This window comes from Arachis stenosperma, chromosome 3 (genome assembly GCF_014773155.1).
Source record: "Arachis stenosperma cultivar V10309 chromosome 3, arast.V10309.gnm1.PFL2, whole genome shotgun sequence".
Lineage (NCBI taxonomy): Eukaryota > Viridiplantae > Streptophyta > Magnoliopsida > Fabales > Fabaceae > Arachis > Arachis stenosperma.
In genome coordinates this window covers 152,102,478-152,122,825 of record NC_080379.1, presented here as the reverse complement: position 1 = coordinate 152,122,825, position 20,348 = coordinate 152,102,478, and the positions used below count along the sequence as shown (strand labels likewise).

General features: G+C 40.2%; 2 non-coding genes across 2 annotated transcripts; one reads left to right on the top strand and one right to left on the bottom strand.

Annotated features, from left to right (window-relative positions):
• Nucleotides 1-376: 376 nt before the first annotated feature.
• On the top strand, nucleotides 377-480 carry LOC130971382 (small nucleolar RNA R71). The gene has a single exon (XR_009082604.1). It is a non-coding gene; the product is annotated as a small nucleolar RNA R71 (small nucleolar RNA).
• A 6,823-nt stretch (nucleotides 481-7,303) lies between these two features.
• On the bottom strand, nucleotides 7,304-7,411 carry LOC130971931 (small nucleolar RNA R71). The gene has a single exon (XR_009083132.1). It is a non-coding gene; the product is annotated as a small nucleolar RNA R71 (small nucleolar RNA).
• Nucleotides 7,412-20,348: the final 12,937 nt, after the last annotated feature.

Below are 20,348 nucleotides of genomic sequence, written 5' to 3'. Positions count from 1 at the left end.
CTCTGCCATTGCAGGGTTCTCAGGATCATAAGCTTCTTCAGAAGCTGCCTCTTTAGTACTGTTGGATGCATTTTGCCATCCATTCAGACTTTGAGAAATCATGTTAACTTGCTGAGTCAACACTTTATTCTGAGCCAATATGGCATTCAGAGCATCAATTTCAAGAACTCCCTTCCTCTGAGGCGTCCCATTATTCACGGAATTCCTCTCAGAAGTGTACATGAACTGGTTATTTGCAACCATGTCAATAAGTTCTTGAGCTTCTGTAGGTGTCTTCTTTAGGTGAATGGATCCACCTGCAGAATGGTCCAATGACATTTTCGAAAACTCAGATAGACCATAATAGAATATATCTAATATGGTCCATTCTTAAAACATGTCAGATGGACACCTTTTGGTCAACTGCTTGTATCTTTCCCAAGCTTCATAGAGGGATTCACCATCTTTTTGTTTGAAGGTCTGAACATCCACTCTAAGCTTGCTCAGCTTTTGAGGAGGAAAGAATTTATCCAAGAAAGCCGTGACCAGGTTATCTCAGGAGTCCAGGCTATCCTTAGGTTGTGAATCCAACCATATTCTAGCTCTGTCTCTTACAGCAAAAGGGAAAAGCATGAGTCTGTAGACTTCAGGATCAACTCCATTCGTCTTAACAGTCTCACAAATCTGCAAGAACTCAGTTAAAAACTAGTAAGGATCTTCAGATGGAAGTCCATAAAACTTGCAGTTCTGTTGCATTAAAGCAACTAGTTGAGGCTTAAGCTCAAAGTTATTGGCTCCAATGGCAGGAATGGAGATGCTTCTTCCATCAAATTTGGACGTTGGTTTTGTAAAATCACCAAGCATCCTCCTTGCATTATCATTATTGGGTTCGGCTGCCATCTCCTTCTCTTGTTCGAAAATTTCTGAAAGGTTACTTCTAGATTGTTGTAATTTAGCTTCTCTTAGTTTCTTCTTCAAAGTCCTTTCAGGTTCAGGATCAGCTTCAACAAGAGTGCTTTTGTCCTTGTTCCTGCTCATATGAAAGAGAAGAAAACAAGAAAAGAAAGAGGAATCCTCTATGTCACAGTATAGAGATTCCTTTATGTTAGTAGAAAAAGAAAGGGGAGAAGAGTGAAGAAGAGTGGGTTCGGATTTTTAGATGAAGAGAGGTGAAGGAAGTGTTAGTAGATAAGTAATTAAATAGAATAAGAAAAGAGAGGGAGAATTTCGAAAATAATTTTGAAAAAGAAGTTAGTGATTTTCGAAAATTAAAGATAAGATATAATTAAAATTAAAATTTAAAACAAAAAGAATTTTTGAAAAAGAGATGAGATATTTTCGAAAATTAGAGAGGGAAAAGTAGTTAGGTGGTTTTGAAAAAGATAAGAAACAAACAAAAAGTCAAATAGTTAGTTGAAAAAAGATATTAAAATCAAATTTGAAAAGATTAGAAGATAAGAAGTTAGATAAGATACTTTGAAATCAAATTTTGAAAAAGATATAATTTTTAAAAAAGATAAGATAAAAGATAAAAAGATTTAATTCAAAAATTTAAAATTACTTACTTCACTAACAAGAAACTACAAGATAAGATTCTAGAACTTAAAGATTGAACCTTTCTTAACAAGAAAGTAACAAACTTCAAATTTTTGAATCACTCACATTAATTGTTAGTGAGTTTTCGAAAATTTGATATAAAGATAAGAAAAAGATTTTGAAAATATTTTGAAAAAGATTTTTGAAATTTTCGAATATGAAAAAAAATGGAAAAGATATGATTTTTGAAAAAGATTTTTAAAAGATAAGATTTAAAAAGATAAGATATTTTTTTATTTTTTATTTTTTTTGAATTTTTTTTATGATGAGAGAGAAAAACACTGAAAATACTCAATGCATGAAAATTTCGGATCAAAACACATGATGCATGCAAGAACACTATGAATGTCAAGATGAACACCAAGAACACTTTGAAGATCATGATGAACATCAAGAACATATTTTTGAAAAATTTTCAATGTAAAGAAAATATGCAAGAAACCAAACTTAAAAATTTTTAATGCTTGGAAAATATGAATGCAAAGATGCACATGAAAAACAACAAAAGACATAAAACAAGAAATCATCAAGATCAAACAAGAAGATTTACCAAGAACAACTTGAAGATCATGAAGAATACCATGAATGCATGAATTTTTCGAAGAAAATGCAAGAAAAATTTTTAAAGCATGCAATTGACACCAAACTTAAAAGTTGACTCAAGACTCAAACAAGAAACACAAAATATTTTTGATTTTTATGATTTTATGATTTTTTTGTATTTTTATTATATTTCTCAAAAATAAAATTTGGAAAAAAGAAAAATAAAGAAAAATTTTTGAAAGATTTTTGAAAAGAAAATAAAAAGAAAATTACCTAATCTGAGCAACAAGATGAACCTTCAGTTGTCCATACTCGAACAATCCCCGACAACGGCGCCAAAAACTTGGTGGATGAAATTGTGATCCTCAAAGTTGGTCTCTTTGTATTTGCATGAGATTTAAATATTGGCTCTGTCAAAAATACACTAAAGAGATCATGGTATGATGAATTGGGATCTTAATAATCCCTGGTAATGGCACGTGTGATCACAACTCCGTTCAACTTAACCAGCAAGTGTACTGGGTCATCCAAGTAATACCTTACGTGAGTAAGGGTCGATCCCACAGAGATTGTTGGTATAAAGCAAGCTATAGTCACCTTGTAAATCTCAGTTAGGCAGACTAAATGGTTTATGATGAGTTCGAAAAGATATAATAAACAGAAAATAAAATAGGATAGAAATACTTATGTAAATCAATAGTGGGAATTCCAGATAGGCGTATGGAGATGCTGTGCTCCGCTTGAATCTCTACTTTCTTATTACATTCATCCAATCCTTCTTACTCCTTTCCATGGCAAGCTGTATGTAGGGCATCACCGTCGTCAATGGCTACTTTTCATCCTCTCGGGAAAATGGTCCTATGCGCTGTCACTGCATGGCTAATCGTCTGGAGGCATCACCCTTGTCGATGGCTACATCCCATCCTCTCAGTGAAAATGGTCCAAATGCTCTGTCACAGCACGGCTAATCATCTGTCGGTTCTCAATCAGGTTGGAATAGAATCCCTTGATTCTTTTGCGTCTGTCACTAACGCCCAGCCTTCAGGAGTTTGAAGCTCGTCACAGTCATTCAATACCGGAATCCTACTCGGAATACCACAGACAAGGTTAGACTTTTCGGATTCCCGGAATCCTACTCGGAATACCACAGACAAGGTTAGACTTTCCGGATTCCCATGAATGTCGCCATCTATCTAGCTTATACCACGAAGATTCTGTTGGGGAATCTAAGAGATATGCGCCCGGCCTAAAGTAGAACGGAAGTGGTTATCAGTCACGCGCGTTCATAAGTGAGAATGATGATGAGTGTCACGGATCATCACGTTCATCAAGTTGAAGTGCAACGTATATCTTGGAATAAGAATAAAAGAGAATTGAATAGAAAATAATAGTAATTGTATTGAAACTTGAGGTACAGCAGAGCTCCACACCCTTAATCTATGGTGTGTAGAAACTCCACCGTTGAAAATACATAAGTGAAAGGTTCAGGCATGGCCGAGAGGCCAGCCCCCATGATTTGAGAACTAATCATCCCAAGATGTCTAATACACTAGTAAAAAGTTCTATTTATAATAAACTAGCTACTAGGGTTTACAGAAGTAAGTAATTGATGCATAAATCCACTTCCGGGGCCCACTTGGTGTATGTTTGGGCTGAGCTTGGTCTATTGATGAGCGGATAATTTGTACGCTTTTTGGCATTGTTTTTAGTATGTTTCTAGTAGGATTTAGTTAGTTTTTAGTATATTTTTATTAGTTTTTGGTTAAAATTCACTTTTCTGGACTTTACTATGAGTTTGTGTGTTTTTCTATGATTTCAGGTATTTTCTGGCTGAAATTGAGGGACCTGAGCAAAAATCAGATTCAGAGACTGAAAAGGACTGCAGATGCTATTGGATTCTGACCTCCCTGCACTCGAAGTGGATTTTCTGGAGCTACAGAAGCCCAATTGGCGCGCTCTCAACGACGTTGGAAAGTAGACATCCTGGGCTTTCCAGCAATATATGATAGTCCATACTTTGCCCAAGATTTGATGGCCCAAACCGGCGTTTAAAGTCACCTTCAGAATTCCCAGCGTTAAACGCCGGAACTGGCACCAAAGTGGGAGTTAAACGCCCAAACTGGCACAAAAGCTGGCGTTTAACTACAAGAAGAGTCTCTACACGAAAATGCTTCAATGCTCAGCCCAAGCACACACCAAGTGGGCCCGGAAGTAGATTTTTATGTCATTTACTCATCTTTGTAATTCTTAAGCTACTAGTTTCCTATAAATAGGACCTTTTACTATTGTATTTTCATCTTTTGATCACTTTAGATCTCTAGATCATCTTTTGATCATGTTTTTATGATTGAACCCTCTTTGGGAGGCTGGCCTCACGGCCATGCCTAGACCTTGTTCTTATGTATTTTCAACAGTGGAGTTTCTACACACCATAGATCAAGGTGTGGAGCTCTGCTGTACCTCGAGTATTAATGCAATTACTATTGTTCTTCTATTCAATTCCGCTTGTTCTTGTTCCAAGATATCACTTGTTTTTCAACTTGATGAATGTGATGATCCGTGACACTCATCATCATTCTCACCTATGAACGTGTGACTGACAACCACTTCCGTTCTACCTTAGATTGGGTGAATATCTCTTGGATTCCTGATACACGATGCATGGTTGATCGCCTGACAACCGAGCGCTCGCCTGACAACCGAGCCAGCCATTCCGTGAGATCAGAGTCTTCGTGGTATAGGCTAGAATTGATGGCGGCATTCAAGAGAATCCGGAAGGTCTAAACCTTGTCTGTGGTATTCTGAGTAGGATTCAATGATTGAATGACTGTGACGAGCTTCAGACTCCTGAGGGCGGGGCGTTAGTGACAGACGCAAAAGAATCACTGGATTCTATTCCGGCCTGATTGAGAACCGACAGATGGATAGCCGTGCCGTGACAGGGTGCGTTGAACATTTCCACTGAGAGGATGGGAAGTAGCCACTGACAACGGTGAAACCCTTGCATAAGCTTGCCATGGAAAGGAGTAAGAAGGATTGGATGAAGACAGTAGGAAAGCAGAGAGACGGAAGGGACAAAGCATCTCCATTCGCTTATCTGAAATTCTCACCAATGGAATACATAAGTATCTCTATCTTTATCTTTATGTTTTATTCATATATCACCCATAACCATTTGAGTCTGCCTGACTGAGATTTACAAGGTGACCATAGCTTGCTTCATACCAACAATCTCCGTGGGATCGACCCTTACTCGCGTAAGGTTTATTACTTGGATGACCCAGTGCACTTGCTGGTTAGTTGTGCGGAGTTGTGATAAAGAGTTGAGATTGCAATGAGCGTACCATGTTGATGGCGCCATTGATGATCACAATTTCGTGCACCAAGTTTTTGGCGCCGTTGCCGGGGATTGTTTCGAGTATGGACAACTGACGGTTCATCTTGTTGCTTAGATTAGGTATTTTTCAGGGTTCTTAAGAATGAATTCTAGTGTTTCAAGGTGATGATCTTATCATCACCAAAGCTGATTGATTCTCATCAATTTAGCTCTTGAATGCAATGTCCTGCTGAAGCTTAGCTATCCATGTCTAATTCCTTTAGACTAAAGCTTTAGACTAACATTGCATGATTCCTGGAATTCTCACTAAGAATTTTGATGCCTTTATTTTCTTTTCCACTTAATTTTCGAAAAAAATCCAAAAAAAATTACAAAATCATAAAAACCAAAAATATTTTATGTTTCTTGTTGAGTCCAGTGTCTCATTTTAAGTTTGGTGTCTTGCATGCATTGTTTATATGATCTTGGTTCTATTTTCAAGTCAATAGTACAGGGAACTGAAGATTCAGTACATGCAGCAGAGGAATTACACAGAAAAAGCTGGGCGTTCAAAACACCCAGTGAAGAAGGACAGACTGGCATTTAAACGCCAGCCAGGGTGCATGGTTGGGCGTTTAACGCCCAAAAAGGTAGAGCATTGGGCGTTAAACGCCAGAATGTGCACCATTCTGGGCGTTTAATGCCAGGATGGCACAAGAGGGAAGATTCTGTTTTTAATTCAGATTTTTTTCAAGTTTTCAAAGTTTTTCAAAATCAAATCTTTTTCAAATCAAATCTTTTCAATCAAATGTTTTCAAAATCAATTTCTCTCCTTTTTCAAAGATACTTGCTAACAATTAATGATTTGATTGAACATTTTAAGTATGTTGCCTTTTCTGTTGAGAGAGGTTTAATGTTTAAATCATATCTTTTCTTGTTAGGCAAGTCATTATTTTTTAAAATCAAATCTTTTTAAAATTGTTTTCAAATCATATCTTCTCAATCACATCTTTTTAAAACCATAACTTTTCAATCATATCTTTTTAATCACATCTTTTTCAAAAAAATTTTCAATCATATCTTCTTCAAAATCTTTTTCAAAATGTTTTTAAAATCTTTTACTTAATTTTCGAAATTTCTTCCCCTCTTCTCACATCCTTCTATTTATGGAGTACCACTCCTCCTCAATGCACAATTCGAACTCTATCTCACTAAGTTCGAATTCTTCTACCTCTTTCTTCTATTTTTCTATTCCTCTGACACCTCGAGGAATCTCTATACTGTGACATAGAGGATTCCACATTTTCTTGTTCTCTTCTCTTTCATATGAGCAGGAGCAAAGACAAAGGCATTCTTGTTGAAGCTGACCCTGAACCTGAAAGGACCTTGAAGCGAAAGCTAAGAGAAGCTAAGGCACAAATCTCTGTAGAGGACCTAACAGAAATCTTCAAAGAAGAAGAATCCATGGCAGCCGAAAACAACAACAATGCCAACAATGCAAGGAAGGTGCTGGGTGACTTTACTGCACCTACTCCCGACTTCTATGGGAGAAGCATCTCTATCCCTGCCATTGGAGCAAACAACTTTGAGCTTAAGCCTCAATTAGTTTCTCTAATGCAACAGAATTGCAAGTTCCATGGACTTCCATTGGAAGATCCTCATCAGTTCTTAGCTGAATTCTTGCAAATCTGTGACACTGTCAAGACTAATGGGGTTGACCCTGAGGTCTACAGACTAATGCTATTCCCTTTTGCTGTAAGAGACAGAGCTAGGACATGGTTGGACTCACAACCTAAAGAAAGCCTGAACTCTTGGGAAAAGCTAGTCAATGCCTTCTTGGCAAAGTTCTTTCCACCTCAAAAATTGAGTAAGCTTAGAGTGGAAGTCCAAACCTTCAGACAGAAGGAAGGAGAATCCCTCTATGAAGCTTGGGAAAGATACAAACAATTGATCAGAAAGTGTCCCTCTGATATGCTTTCTGAATGGAGCATCATAGGTATTTTCTATTATGGTCTCTCTGAACTATCCAAGATGTCTTTGGATAGCTCTGCTGGAAGATCTCTTCATTTGAAGAAGACGCCTGCAGAAGCTCAAGAGCTAATTGAAATGGTTGCAAATAACCAATTCATGTACACTTCTGAAAGGAATCCTGTGAACAATGGGACAAATCAGAAGAAAGGAGTTCTTGAGATTGATACTCTGAATGCCATATTAGCTCAGAACAAGATATTGACTCAGCAAGTCAATTTGATTTCTCAAAGTCTGTCTGGAATGCAAAATGCACCTGGCAGTACTAAGGATGCTTCATCTGAAGAAGAAGCTTATGATCCTGAGAACCCTTCAATGGAAGAGGTGAATTACATGGGAGAACCCTATGGAAACACCTATAATTCTTCATGGAGAAATCATCCAAATCTCTCATGGAAGGATCAACAGAGACCTCAACAAGGTTTCAACAACAATAATGGTGGAAGAAACAGGTTTAGCAATGGCAAGCCTTTTCCATCATCTTCTCAGCAACAGACAGAGAATTCTAAGCAGAACCACTCTGACTTAGCAACCATGGTCTCTGATCTAATCAAAACCACTCAAAGTTTCATGACTGAAACAAGGTCCTCCATTAGGAATTTGGAGGCACAAGTGGGACAGCTGAGCAAGAAAGTTTCTGAACTCCCTCCTAGTACTCTTCCAAGCAATACAGAAGAAAATCCAAAAGGAGAGTGCAAGGCCATCAACATGGCCGAATTTGGAGAGGATGAAGAGGCAGTGAACGCCACTGAGGAAGACCTCAATGGGCGTGCACTGACCTCCAATGAGTTTCCTAATGAGGAACCATGGGAATCTGAGGCTCAAAATGAGACCATAGAGATTCCAATGAATCTACTCCTGCCATTCATGAGCTCTGATGAGTATTCTTCCTCTGAAGAGGATGAGTATGTCACTGAAGAGCAAGTTGCTAAATACCTTGGAGTAATCATGAAGCTAAATGACAAGTTATTTGGAAATGAGACTTGGGAGAACAAACCTCCTTTGCTCACCAAAGAACTAGATGACTTGTCTAGGCAGAAATTACCTCAAAAGAGATAAGATCCTGGGAAGTTTTCAATACCTTGTACCATAGGCACCATGACCTTCAAGAAGGCTCTGTGTGACTTAGGGTCAAGTGTAAACCTCATGCCTCTCTCTGTAATGGAGAAGCTAGGGATCTCTGAGGTACAAGCTGCAAGAATCTCACTAGAGATGGCAGACAATTCAAAGAAACAAGCCTATGGACTTGTAGAGAATGTTCTGGTAAAAGTTGAAGACCATTACATCCCTACTGATTTCATAGTCCTAGAGACTGGGAAATGCATGGATGAAACCATCATCCTTGGCAGACCCTTCCTAGCCACAGCAAAGGCTGTGATTGATGTGGACAGAGGAGAACTGATCATTCAAGTGAATGAAGAATCCTTTGTGTTTAAGGCTCAAGGATATCCCTCTGTCACCATGGAGAGGAAGCATGAAGAGCTTCTCTCAAAACAGAGTCAAACAGAGCCCCCTCAGTCAAACTCTAAGTTTGGTGTTGGGAGGCCACAACCAAACTCTAAGTTTGGTGTTGAACCCCCACATTCAAACTCTAAGTTTGGTGTTGGGAGGTTCAACCATTGCTCTGAGAATCTGTGAGGCTCCATGAGAGCCCTCTGTCAAGCTACTGACATTAAAGAAGCGCTTGTTGGGAGGCAACCCAATGTTATATTTTACCTATTTTCCTTTGTTATTTTATGTTTTCTGTAGGTTGATGATCATGAGAAGTCACAAAATCAATTGAAAAAGCAAAAACAGAATGAAAAACAGGAAGAAAAATAGCACACCCTGGAGGAAGGACCTACTGGCGTTTAAACGCCAGTAAGGCTAGCAGATGGGCGTTTAACGCCCAGTCTGGCACCATTCTGGGCGTTTAACGCCAGAAAGGGGCACCAGACTGGCGTTAAACGCCAGATGTGGGCAAGCACTTGGCGTTAAACGCCAGAAAAGGGCACCAACCCGGCGTTTAACGCCAGAATTGGCTCAAAACGCATTTTTGCATGCCATTTGGTGCAAAGATGACTTTTTCTTGACACCTCAGGATCTGTGGACCCCACAGGATCCCTACCAACCCCACCACCCTCTCTCTTCCTCAACCCTTCACCTATCAAATCCCATCTTTCTCTTCACCACTCACATCCATCCTTCATAAAACCCCACCTACCTCACCATTCAAAATTCAAACCACTTTCCCTCCCAAACCCACCCATAATGGCCGAACCCTACCCCTCCCCTCACCCCTATATAAACCCATCCTCACTCCTTCATTTTCACACACCCTAAATACTACTTCTTCCCCCTTTGGCCGAACCACACAACCTCCTCCATCTCCTCCATTTTCTTCTTCTTCTCCTCTATTCTTTCTTCTTTTGCTCGAGGACGAGAAAACCTTTTAAGTTTGGTGTGGTAAAAGCATTGCTTTTTGTTTTTCCATAACCATTTATGGCATCCAAGGCCGGAGAAACCTCTAGAAAGAGGAAAGGGAAGGCAAAAGCTTTCACCTCCGAGTCATGGGAGATGGAGAGATTCATCTCAAGGGTGCATCAAGACCACTTCTATGAAGTTGTGGCCTTGAAGAAGGTGATCCCCGAGGTCCCTTTCAAACTCAAAAAGAGTGAATATCCGGAGATCCGACGTGAAATTCGAAGAAGAGGTTGGGAAGTTCTTACCAACCCCATTCAACAAGTCGGAATCTCAATGGTTCAAGAGTTCTATGCCAATGCATGGATCACCAAGAACCATGATCAAAGTGTGAACCCGGATCCAAAGAATTGGCTTACAATGGTTCGGGGGAAATACTTAGATTTTAGTCCGGAAAATGTGAGGTTGGCATTCAACTTGCCCATGATGCAAGGAGATGAACATCCTTACACAAGAAGGGTCAACTTTGATCAAAGGTTGGACCAAGTCCTCACTAACATTTGTGAAGAGGGCGCCCAATGGAAGAGAGATTCAAGAGGGAAGCCGGTTCAATTAAGAAGGCATGACCTCAAGCCTGTGGCTAGAGGATGGTTGGAGTTTATCCAACGCTCAATCATTCCCACTAGCAACCGGTCTGAAGTTACTCTAGACCGGGCCATCATGATCCATAGCATCATGATTGGAGAAGAAGTAGAAGTTCATGAGGTTATAGCCCAAGAACTCTATAAGGTGGTGGACAAGTCCTCTACCTTAGCAAGGTTAGCCTTTTCTCATCTCATTTGTCACCTCTGTTATTCAGTAGGAGTTGACATAGAAGGAGACATCCTCATTGATGAGGACAAGCCCATCACTAAGAAAAGGATGGAGTAAACAAGAGACCCCTCTCATCATGAGATCCCTGAGATGCCTCAAGGGATGCACTTTCCTCCACAAGACTATTGGGAGCAAATTAACACCTCCCTAGGAGAATTGAGTTCCAACATGGGACAACTAAGGGTGGAGCACCAAGAACATTCCATCCTCCTCCATGAAATTAGAGAAGATCAAAGAATCATGAGAGAGGGGCAACAAAGACAAGGAAGAGACATTGAGGAGCTCAAGCACTCCATAAGATCTTCAAGAGGAAGAACAAGCCGCCATCACTGAGGTGGACCCGTTCTTTAATCTCCTTGTTCTTTATTTTCTTGTTTTTCGAATTTTCATGCTTATGTTTATCCATGTTTGTGTCTTATGATCATTAGTGTCTTAGTGTCTATGCCTTAAAGTTATGAATGTCCTATGAATCCATCACCTTTCTTGAATAAAAAAAGTTCTTAATTGAAAAAGAGAAGAATTGCATGAATTTTGAATTTTATAACAGATTAATTATTTTGATGTGGTGGCAACACTTTTGTTTTCTGAATGTATGCTTAAACAGTGCATATGTCTTTTGAATTTGTGGTTCATGAATGTTGGCTCTTGAAAGAATGATGAAGAAGGAGACATGTTACTGAGGATCTGAAAAATCATAAAAATGATTCTTGAAGCAAGAAAAAGCAGTGAATACAAAAAAAAAAAGAGAAAGAGAAAAAGAAAGAAAAAAGAAAGAAATAAAGTTGTGATCCAAGGCAAAAAGAGTGTGCTTAAGAACCCTGGACACCTCCAATTGGGGACTCTAGCAAAGCTGAGTCACAATCTAAAAAGGTTCACCCAATTATGTGTCTGTGGCATGTATGTATCCGGTGGTAATACTGGAAGACAGAGTGCTTTGGGCCACGGCCAAGACTCATAAAGTAGCTGTGTTCAAGAATCATCATACTTAACTAGGAGAATCAATAACACTATCCGGATTCTGAGTTCCTAAAGAATCCAATCATTCTGAATTTCAAAGGATAGAGTGAGATGCCAAAACTGTTCAGAGGCAAAAAGCTAAAAGCCCCGCTCATCTAATTAATACTGATCTTCATAGATGTTTTTGGAATTCATTGCATATTCTCTTCTTTTTATCTTATTTGATTTTCAGTTGCTTGAGGACAAGCAACAATTTAAGTTTGGTGTTGTGATGAGCGGATAATTTGTACGCTTTTTGGCATTGTTTTTAGTATGTTTCTAGTAGGATTTAGTTAGTTTTTAGTATATTTTTATTAGTTTTTGGTTAAAATTCACTTTTCTGGACTTTACTATGAGTTTGTGTGTTTTTTTGTGATTTCAGGTATTTTCTGGCTGAAATTGAGGGACCTGAGCAAAAATCTGATTCAGAGACTGAAAAGGACTGCAGATGCTGTTGGATTCTGACCTCCCTGCACTCGAAGTGGATTTTCTGGAGCTGCAGAAGCCCAATTCGCGCGCTCTTAACGGCGTTGGAAAGTAGACATCCTGGGCTTTCCAGCAATATATGATAGTCCATACTTTGCCCAAGATTTGATGGCCCAAACCGGCGTTCAAAATCACCTTCAGAATTCCCAGCGTTAAACGCCGGAACTGGCACCAAAGTGGGAGTTAAACGCCCAAACTGGCACAAAAGCTGGCGTTTAACTCCAAGAAGAGTCTCTACACGAAAATGCTTCAATGCTCAGCCCAAGCACACACCAAGTGGGCCCGGAAGTGGATTTTTATGTCATTTACTCATCTTTGTAATTCTTAAGCTACTAGTTTCCTATAAATAGGACCTTTTACTATTGTATTTTCATCTTTTGATCACTTTAGATCTCTAGATCATCTTTTGATCATGTTTTTATGATTGAACCCTCTTTGGGAGGCTGGCCTCAAGGCCATGCCTAGACCTTGTTCTTATGTATTTTTAACGGTGGAGTTTCTACACACCATAGATCAAGGTGTGGAGCTCTGCTGTACCTCGAGTATTAATGCAATTACTATTGTTCTTCTATTCAATTCCGCTTGTTCTTGTTCCAAGATATCACTTGTTCTTCAACTTGATGAATGTGATGATCCGTGACACTCATCATCATTCTCACCTATGAACGTGTGACTGACAACCACCTCCGTTCTACCTTAGATTGGGTGAATATCTCTTGGATTCCTGATACACGACGCATGGTTGATCGCCTGATAACTGAGCCAGCCATTTCGTGAGATCAGAGTCTTCGTGGTATAGGCTAGAATTGATGGCGGCATTCAAGAGAATCCGGAAGGTCTAAACCTTGTCTGTGGTATTCTGAGTAGGATTCAATGATTGAATGATTGTGACGAGCTTCAGACTCCTGAGGGCGGGGCGTTAGTGATAGACGCAAAAGAATCACCGGATTCTATTCCGGCCTGATTGAGAACCGACAGATGGATAGCCGTGCCGTGACAGGGTGCGTTGAACATTTCCACTGAGAGGATGGGAGGTAGCCACTGACAACGGTGAAACCCTTGCATAAGCTTGCCATGGAAAGGAGTAAGAAGGATTGGATGAAGACAGTAGGAAAGCAGAGAGACGGAAGGGACAAAGCATCTCCATTCGCTTATCTGAAATTCTCACCAATGGAATACATAAGTATCTCTATCTTTATCTTTATGTTTTATTCATATATCACCCATAACCATTTGAGTCTGCCTGACTGAGATTTACAAGGTGACCATAGCTTGCTTCATACCAACAATCTCCGTGGGATCGACCCTTACTCGCGTAAGGTTTATTACTTGGACGACCCAGTGCACTTGCTGGTTAGTTGTGCGGAGTTGTGATAAAGAGTTGAGATTGCAATGAGCGTACCATGTTGATGGCGCCATTGATGATCACAATTTCGTGCACCATCTATCCACGAGCTGAGGCTTTTATTGGAGTTGAACGCCGAGTTATAGCGTGTTTCTGGCGTTCAACTCCGGGTTGTGACGTGTTTCTGGCGTTTAACTCCAGATAGCAGCATGTACTTGGCGTTGAGCGCCACTTTACGTCATCAATTCCCGAATAAAGTATAGACTATTATATATTGCTGGAAAGCTCTGGATGTCTACTTTCCAAAACCGTTGAGAGCGCGCCATTTGGAGTTCTTTACCTCCAGAAAATCCATTTTGAGTGCAGAGAGGTCAGATTCCAACAGCATCAGCAGTCCTTTTGTTAGCCTTTTTCAGAGTTTTGCTCAAGTCCCTCAATTTCAGCCAGAAATTACCTGAAATTACAGAAAAACACACAAACTCATAGTAAAGTCTAGAAATGTGAATTTAACATAAAAACTAATGAAAACATCTCTAAAAGTAGCTTGAACTTACTAAAAACTACCTAAAAACAATGCCAAAAAGCGTATAAATTATCCGCTTATCATTAAGCTTTTTGCCCACCAAGTGTTTGACAAAATGTCGAACATGGTTTTAGGCTAAATTTTTGTATCTTGGCTTGGGAAAAGTGAGCCAATGGGTTCCTAGAGTTGGAATGTCCAACATTTAGTGTCAATTCTTGGATTGTTAATTGTTCTTGTTTCCACTAACACTAAGTTGTTGCTAAGGCAATTAGCAAGCAATTTAGGATTTGTGGGTTAAGAACACTTATGCTCATTTAGCTTACCTTCCGATGTGAGGGTTGACCAAGTGAGACTAATCCATCATAATTGTCATAGTTGTGGTTCCAACAAGGAAAGGAACCTTAACTCACTCCAAGCCAAGACCCCTTTTATGCTTTCAATCTTTCATACATTGCTATGTTAATCTCTTTTATACTTTACTTGTTTATATTACATAGTCGGTTCTTTAATTTCTTTATTAGTTCAATCGTTACAATTTTGCATGTTCTTTTATTGCTTTATATGTTCATTTCTTCATTGAGAACCTCTTGATCATTACAACTGGAATTTGTACACTCGTTGCCCTCAAGTGATTCCTTGGGAGACAACCCGAGAGTCAAATACTCTCGATTTTAAATTGGTTTTGAGTTGTGACATATCTTGTAAATTTCTAATTTGATCGATGACCGATTGTTTGGGTTGGTTTATACTTGCAACGTTAATCCTCTTTTAGTGTGAAAAATCCAAACTCAGGCAATTGGCAATTCCAATCGCTCATCAAATTTTGGCGCCGTTGCCGAGGAATTCACTTTGAATGCAATGAGTGCTATGATTTTGGATTGTGTAAATATGTGAATAGTGTGAATATTCAATTTTTGGTTTGCTACTTGGCACTAATTGGTAGGAGGCGCCTCTATCTTAGTATTGATAGCAACTAACACTTTTTGTTTGTCTAGTCCTAGATAAATAGATATAGTTAGAGTATATATACTCATTTGTTTATTACTTTTATTGATATCATTGCGTTTTATTTTTCCTATTCATAATGAATTATCACCCTTTTGGTTTGGAGTCTAGTTTTTATCATGTTATAAGGGGTAGCAATTCCAACGTTGGCTCACCACAAGGTATGGGAGGTCAACTTGAGGAAGGGTCACAAGCAATCAATTCTTGGCAACAAGGACCGTTGCGAAGGCCCTATGATCTTAATGACTATCAACCTCTCACATCTAGGAAAACACGTCCTCATTACAATTTTGTCCATCCCTATGTTCATGCTCATTGCCCTCAACATGAGACACAACCATCATACCCTCAAGCCCCTTTATCTTTTCCACCACCAATTTTCTCTCCACCCACCTATCTATCGCCACAGTTGGGACAACCTAGTTTTCACCACCTTTCTATCCCCATTAACTCCCCTTATGGAGAGCTTAGCTTTTAAGTCCTCATCCAAGAGTAAAGGAAATTTCAAAGAAAGCAAGAGAATTGCATGGCAACTCTTGCTGAAGCTTTGTCACGTCTAGCACCCTCTCACTCCACCCCTAGCAACCTTACCCCTCCACCCTTACCACACTATCAACCCCGAAGTCTAGCATTGATGCTATAACTCCGAGAGGGAGTGAGCCGCTTGATAAGATTCACTCTCAACCCACTCTTCTGAAGGGGGAATCTACTGATGGGGGCAAAAATTTCGTTGAGGATGGGAAAGAGGAGAAACTTGAGGTAGGTATTAACCATGAGCTTCAAAGAGGTCCAAGTGATGAAGAAAGTTCACAAGAGGTGGGCCTTGACGATGAAGAATATGAAAGTGCCTCACCAAGTCCCCACAACCAAGAGGATAAGTTACCTCGCTAAGAAGCAAGGGAAGATTTGAAACCACTACCACCCCATGTTAGATATGCGTTCCTTGATGAGGAACATAAATTTCTGGTGATAGTGGCAACCGATCTCTCCGATCAAGAAGAGCAACAGTGCCTTGAGGTTATTCGGAAGTATAAGAAGGCGATTGGATGGAGTCTATGTGACATTGTGGGAATAAGCCCTCAAGTGTGTCTCCATAGGATTTTCTTGGAAGAAGGCACCAAGCCAGTTTGACAACCGCAAAGACGGCAAAATCCCACAATCCTTGACGTAGTCAAGAAGAAAGTAACTCGCCTTTTGGAAGCGGACATCATTTACCCTATTTCAGACAATGAATGGGTAAGTCCGATCCAAGTAGTGACGAAGAAGTCCAGAATAACAATGGTAAAGATGGAGAATGGAGAGCTTGTGGCTACCTGAGTCCAGAATACTTGGAGAGTGTGTATTGATTATCGCCGGCTGAGTCAAGCAACGCGGAAGGACCATTACCCGTTGTCGTTTATTGACCAAATGTTGGACCGCTTGGCAGGTAAATCCCATTACTGCTTTTTAGATGGATACACATGGTACTTTCAAATTCACAAAGCTCCTGAGGATCAGGAGAAAATGAGTTTTACTTGCCCCTTTGGAATGTTTGCGTATAAGAGAATGCCATTTGACTTATGCAACGCACCGGCAACGTTTCAAAGGTGCATGACAAGTGTTTTCTCGGATCTTTTGGAAGATTGCATGGAAATTTTTATGGACGATTTCAGTGTGTATGGTAGCTCCTTTGATGCTTGTTTAGGGAACTTAGCGAGGGTACTAGAGTGATGCACCAATACTAATCTTTTTTTTTTGAATTTTGAAAAGTTCCACTTCATGGTAAAGCAAGTTATAGTATTGGGTCATATTGTTTCTAAAGACAGAATCTCTGTCGACCCGGCTAATATTATTTCGAGTTTGCCTTACCCCTCCTCGGTGAGGGAGATCTGTTCCTTCCTTGGTCATGCATGCTTTTATCGTTGGTTCATCAAGGATTTTAGCAAAGTCGCCTTACCTCTCTCCCGCCTACTGTAAAAGGATGTGGAATTTTGTTTCGATGAAGATTGCAAAAAGGCTTTTGACAAGTTGAAGGAAGCGCTAACCACAGGCCCTATTGTGAGAGGCCCAAATTGGAATCAACCTTTTGAGATCATGTGCGATGCCTCGAATCACGCCGTATGTGCCGCGCTAGCACAGCACAATGATTTGGGTCGCCACGAGCAATCGTGAGCGACCAAGGAACCCATTTTTGCAACAGAAAAATCGAGGCATTGATGAAAAAGTATGGGGTCATTCATAAGGTTTCCACAGCCTTTCACCCCCAAACCAACGGGCAAGCGGAAGTATCCAACCGGGAGATCAAGAGAATCCTAGAGAAAGTGGTTAACCCACAGAGGAAGGATTGGAGTTCTAGATTAGGAGATGCATTATGGGCCTATAGGACCGCTTACAAGACCCCAATCGGAATGAGTCCCTTCTGCATTATTTTTGGGAAACCCTGCCACCTTCCGGTTGAGATCCAACATAGAGCCTATTGGGCGGTGAAGAATTGCAATCTGGACTTAAAGGAAACGTGAATGGAACGTAAGCTCCAATTGGATGAATTAAGCGTATGAGAATGCTCAGTTCTACAAGGAAAAAGCTAAGGCATTCCATGATCAAAATATTAGGAGGAAGAACTTCAAGATAGGCGACGAAGTACTTGTATACAATTCAAGGTTGGGATTGATGCCCGATAAACTCAGATCTAGATGGGATGGGCCATTTAGAGTGGTGGATATCAAACCTTATGGGGTGGTGGAAGTGATTCACACTACCAATGGAGTTAAGTTCAAGGTTAATGGTCATAGGGTGAAGCTTTATCATACTCAACCAAAGCAAGCCAAGGAGTTAGAGATTTTCCTCTTTGGAAAAATTTCTAAGTGATCAAGGAAGCCATGCAAGTCCAACTTTGGACTCTAAACCAAAGTGCTTGGTGAGAGACACCCCACCATGGTGACATTTTTTCAATTCTATCTCTTGTTTATAGCTTTTTGGACTATTTGTTTTCTTGTGATATAATGATTAGCTTAGATTTAGTTGGATAATTTTGAGTTGTATAAGTTAAATTACTTGTGGACTATGAATTTGTGCTTGTTTGAATGATTTGGGGTTGGTATGTTTTTGTGCTAAGGTTAGGAACCTTAGTTTTGAAGAGAAAAGAAATTTCTAAAACAGGACATCTGTACGTGCGTACCAAGCTATGCGTGCGCACTAAGCTGTGCGTGCGCACAAATCTGTGTTTTTTGCCATCTGTGCTGATGTGCGTCCGCACACACCTTGACATGCCCTCTGGTCACGACGCTAGCATAGCTTGTGCGTGCGCGCTGCCCCCTTTCATTTGCTCTGTGTGTGCGTACAACTGCGTACGTACGCACACGTTCCCTTTCGTGCTTCATCTGTGCGGCCGTACAGACGTGTGCGTCTGTACACCAATTGCAAGCCCCTCTGGTGGGAGCGAGGGAACAGCCTGTGCGCGTGAACAACCTCCCCCATTCTTAACCTCTGTGCGTGCGCACGGACCTGTGTACGCACGCACACCTGCTTCTGTCCACATTTCAAAAAAAAGAGCTCTTCTGTGCGCGCGCACGCTCTTGTGCGCCCGCACGCCTTAATGCAACCTCTCTGGTCGCTGCGTTCGCACGCTGTGTGCGTTCGCACCCTTCCAAGTTTTTGCTTTTGTGCGCCCTCACAAGTCGCGTTCTGGGCAATTAAAGGGCAATCTGCCCTATTGAGAGGCAGCCTCTCTCTTTTTTTTTTCTCTTCCTAGCTGCCCTCTCTCTCTTCTCTGCCCAGCTCCGCCGGTCAGCCTGCCACCGGCCACCGCCGCCGTTAGCCCACCGCTGGCGACCACCATCTCTCTCTCTTTCTCTTACTTCTCTTCTATTTTCTTTCTTTCTTTCTTTCTCTTCTCTTTTCTCTATTCACCACTGGTGAGTTCTTTCTTCCGGTGCTTTTTCCAACAAACCCAACCACCGTGATTTCGTAGTGGCTATGAGAAGTGCCATTGTTCCTCCCTAGTTCTTGTTTTGTTCAACCTCTATACCTAAGGTTCCTGTTTCTTTCTCTTTCTATTTATGTTAATATTTTTGCATTTATTTTCACTTCTTTTATGTTGCTTAGATTGAATTTGTTGCTTTCTTTGTTGCTTCTTTGTATTGCAAAGTGTTGTTACTTGATTATTGGGTTGGTTAGGATCAATTTTGACCTTAATTATGATGAACTTGCACATTGCATACCACATGTTCGATAAAATGGCTCAATGAACATCTTGTTTGATTCATATGACTTGGCCATCATATGCTTTCAATTTATCTTTGTTAGGCATATTGTATGAATTGTGCAACTTCAATTGTGCATTTTGATGTTGATCAAATTGTTTTACCAATGTATTTCTTTGTTGGTATACTTTGAGTTCAACCACCCACGTTTTCTAAGAATTGTGTACTTTGTTAATGGGTGACTTTAGTTGTAAATGCATTGTGTTGGTAGAATCTGAATTTCATTGCTCATCTTGGGATTTAAATTGAGTAATCACTTTACAAATGTTCAACTTTTGGTGATGTCTTGATCAAACATCTTTTGGCTTCCAATTAAAGAGCATTGTATATGTGATTACCACTTGTTACAGATGAACAATTGACAATTCCTTTTTGGTGCTTGCTTGAATTTGCTTGCATTTCTATGTTTTATATTTGCAACTTGAGCACTTAGTTGTGAGGCTTTGAACTTTGAGTTGCCTTAAGGGTGTGACTGCCGTTTTGTGCGGCCGGTGTGTGTGTTCCAACCGCGCGCACCATTGGAATATACACACCGCCATTCTTGTGAATTACACTATCTTTAAGCTTCTGATGAGCGGATATTTTATACGCTTTTTGGGGGTAATTTCATGTAGATTTTAGTATGTTTTAATTAGTTTTTAATAGAATTTTATTAGTTTTTGAGCAAAAATCATATTTCTGGACTTTACTATGAGTGTGTGTATTTTTCTATGATTTCAGGTATTTTCTGGCTGAAATTGAGGAAGCTGAGCAAAAATCTGACTTAGGCTGAAAAAGGACTGCTGATGTTGTTGGATCCTGACCTCCCTGCACTCGAAATGGATTTTCTGGAGCTACAGGAGTCCAATTGGCGCGCTCTCAACGACGTTGGAAAGTAGACATCTAGGGCTTTCCAGCAATATATAATAGTCCATACTTTGCGCGAAGATAGATGACGTAACTTGGCATTGAACGCCAAGTACATGCTGCTGTCTGGAGTTAAACGCCAGAAAAACGTCATGATCCGGAGTTGAACGC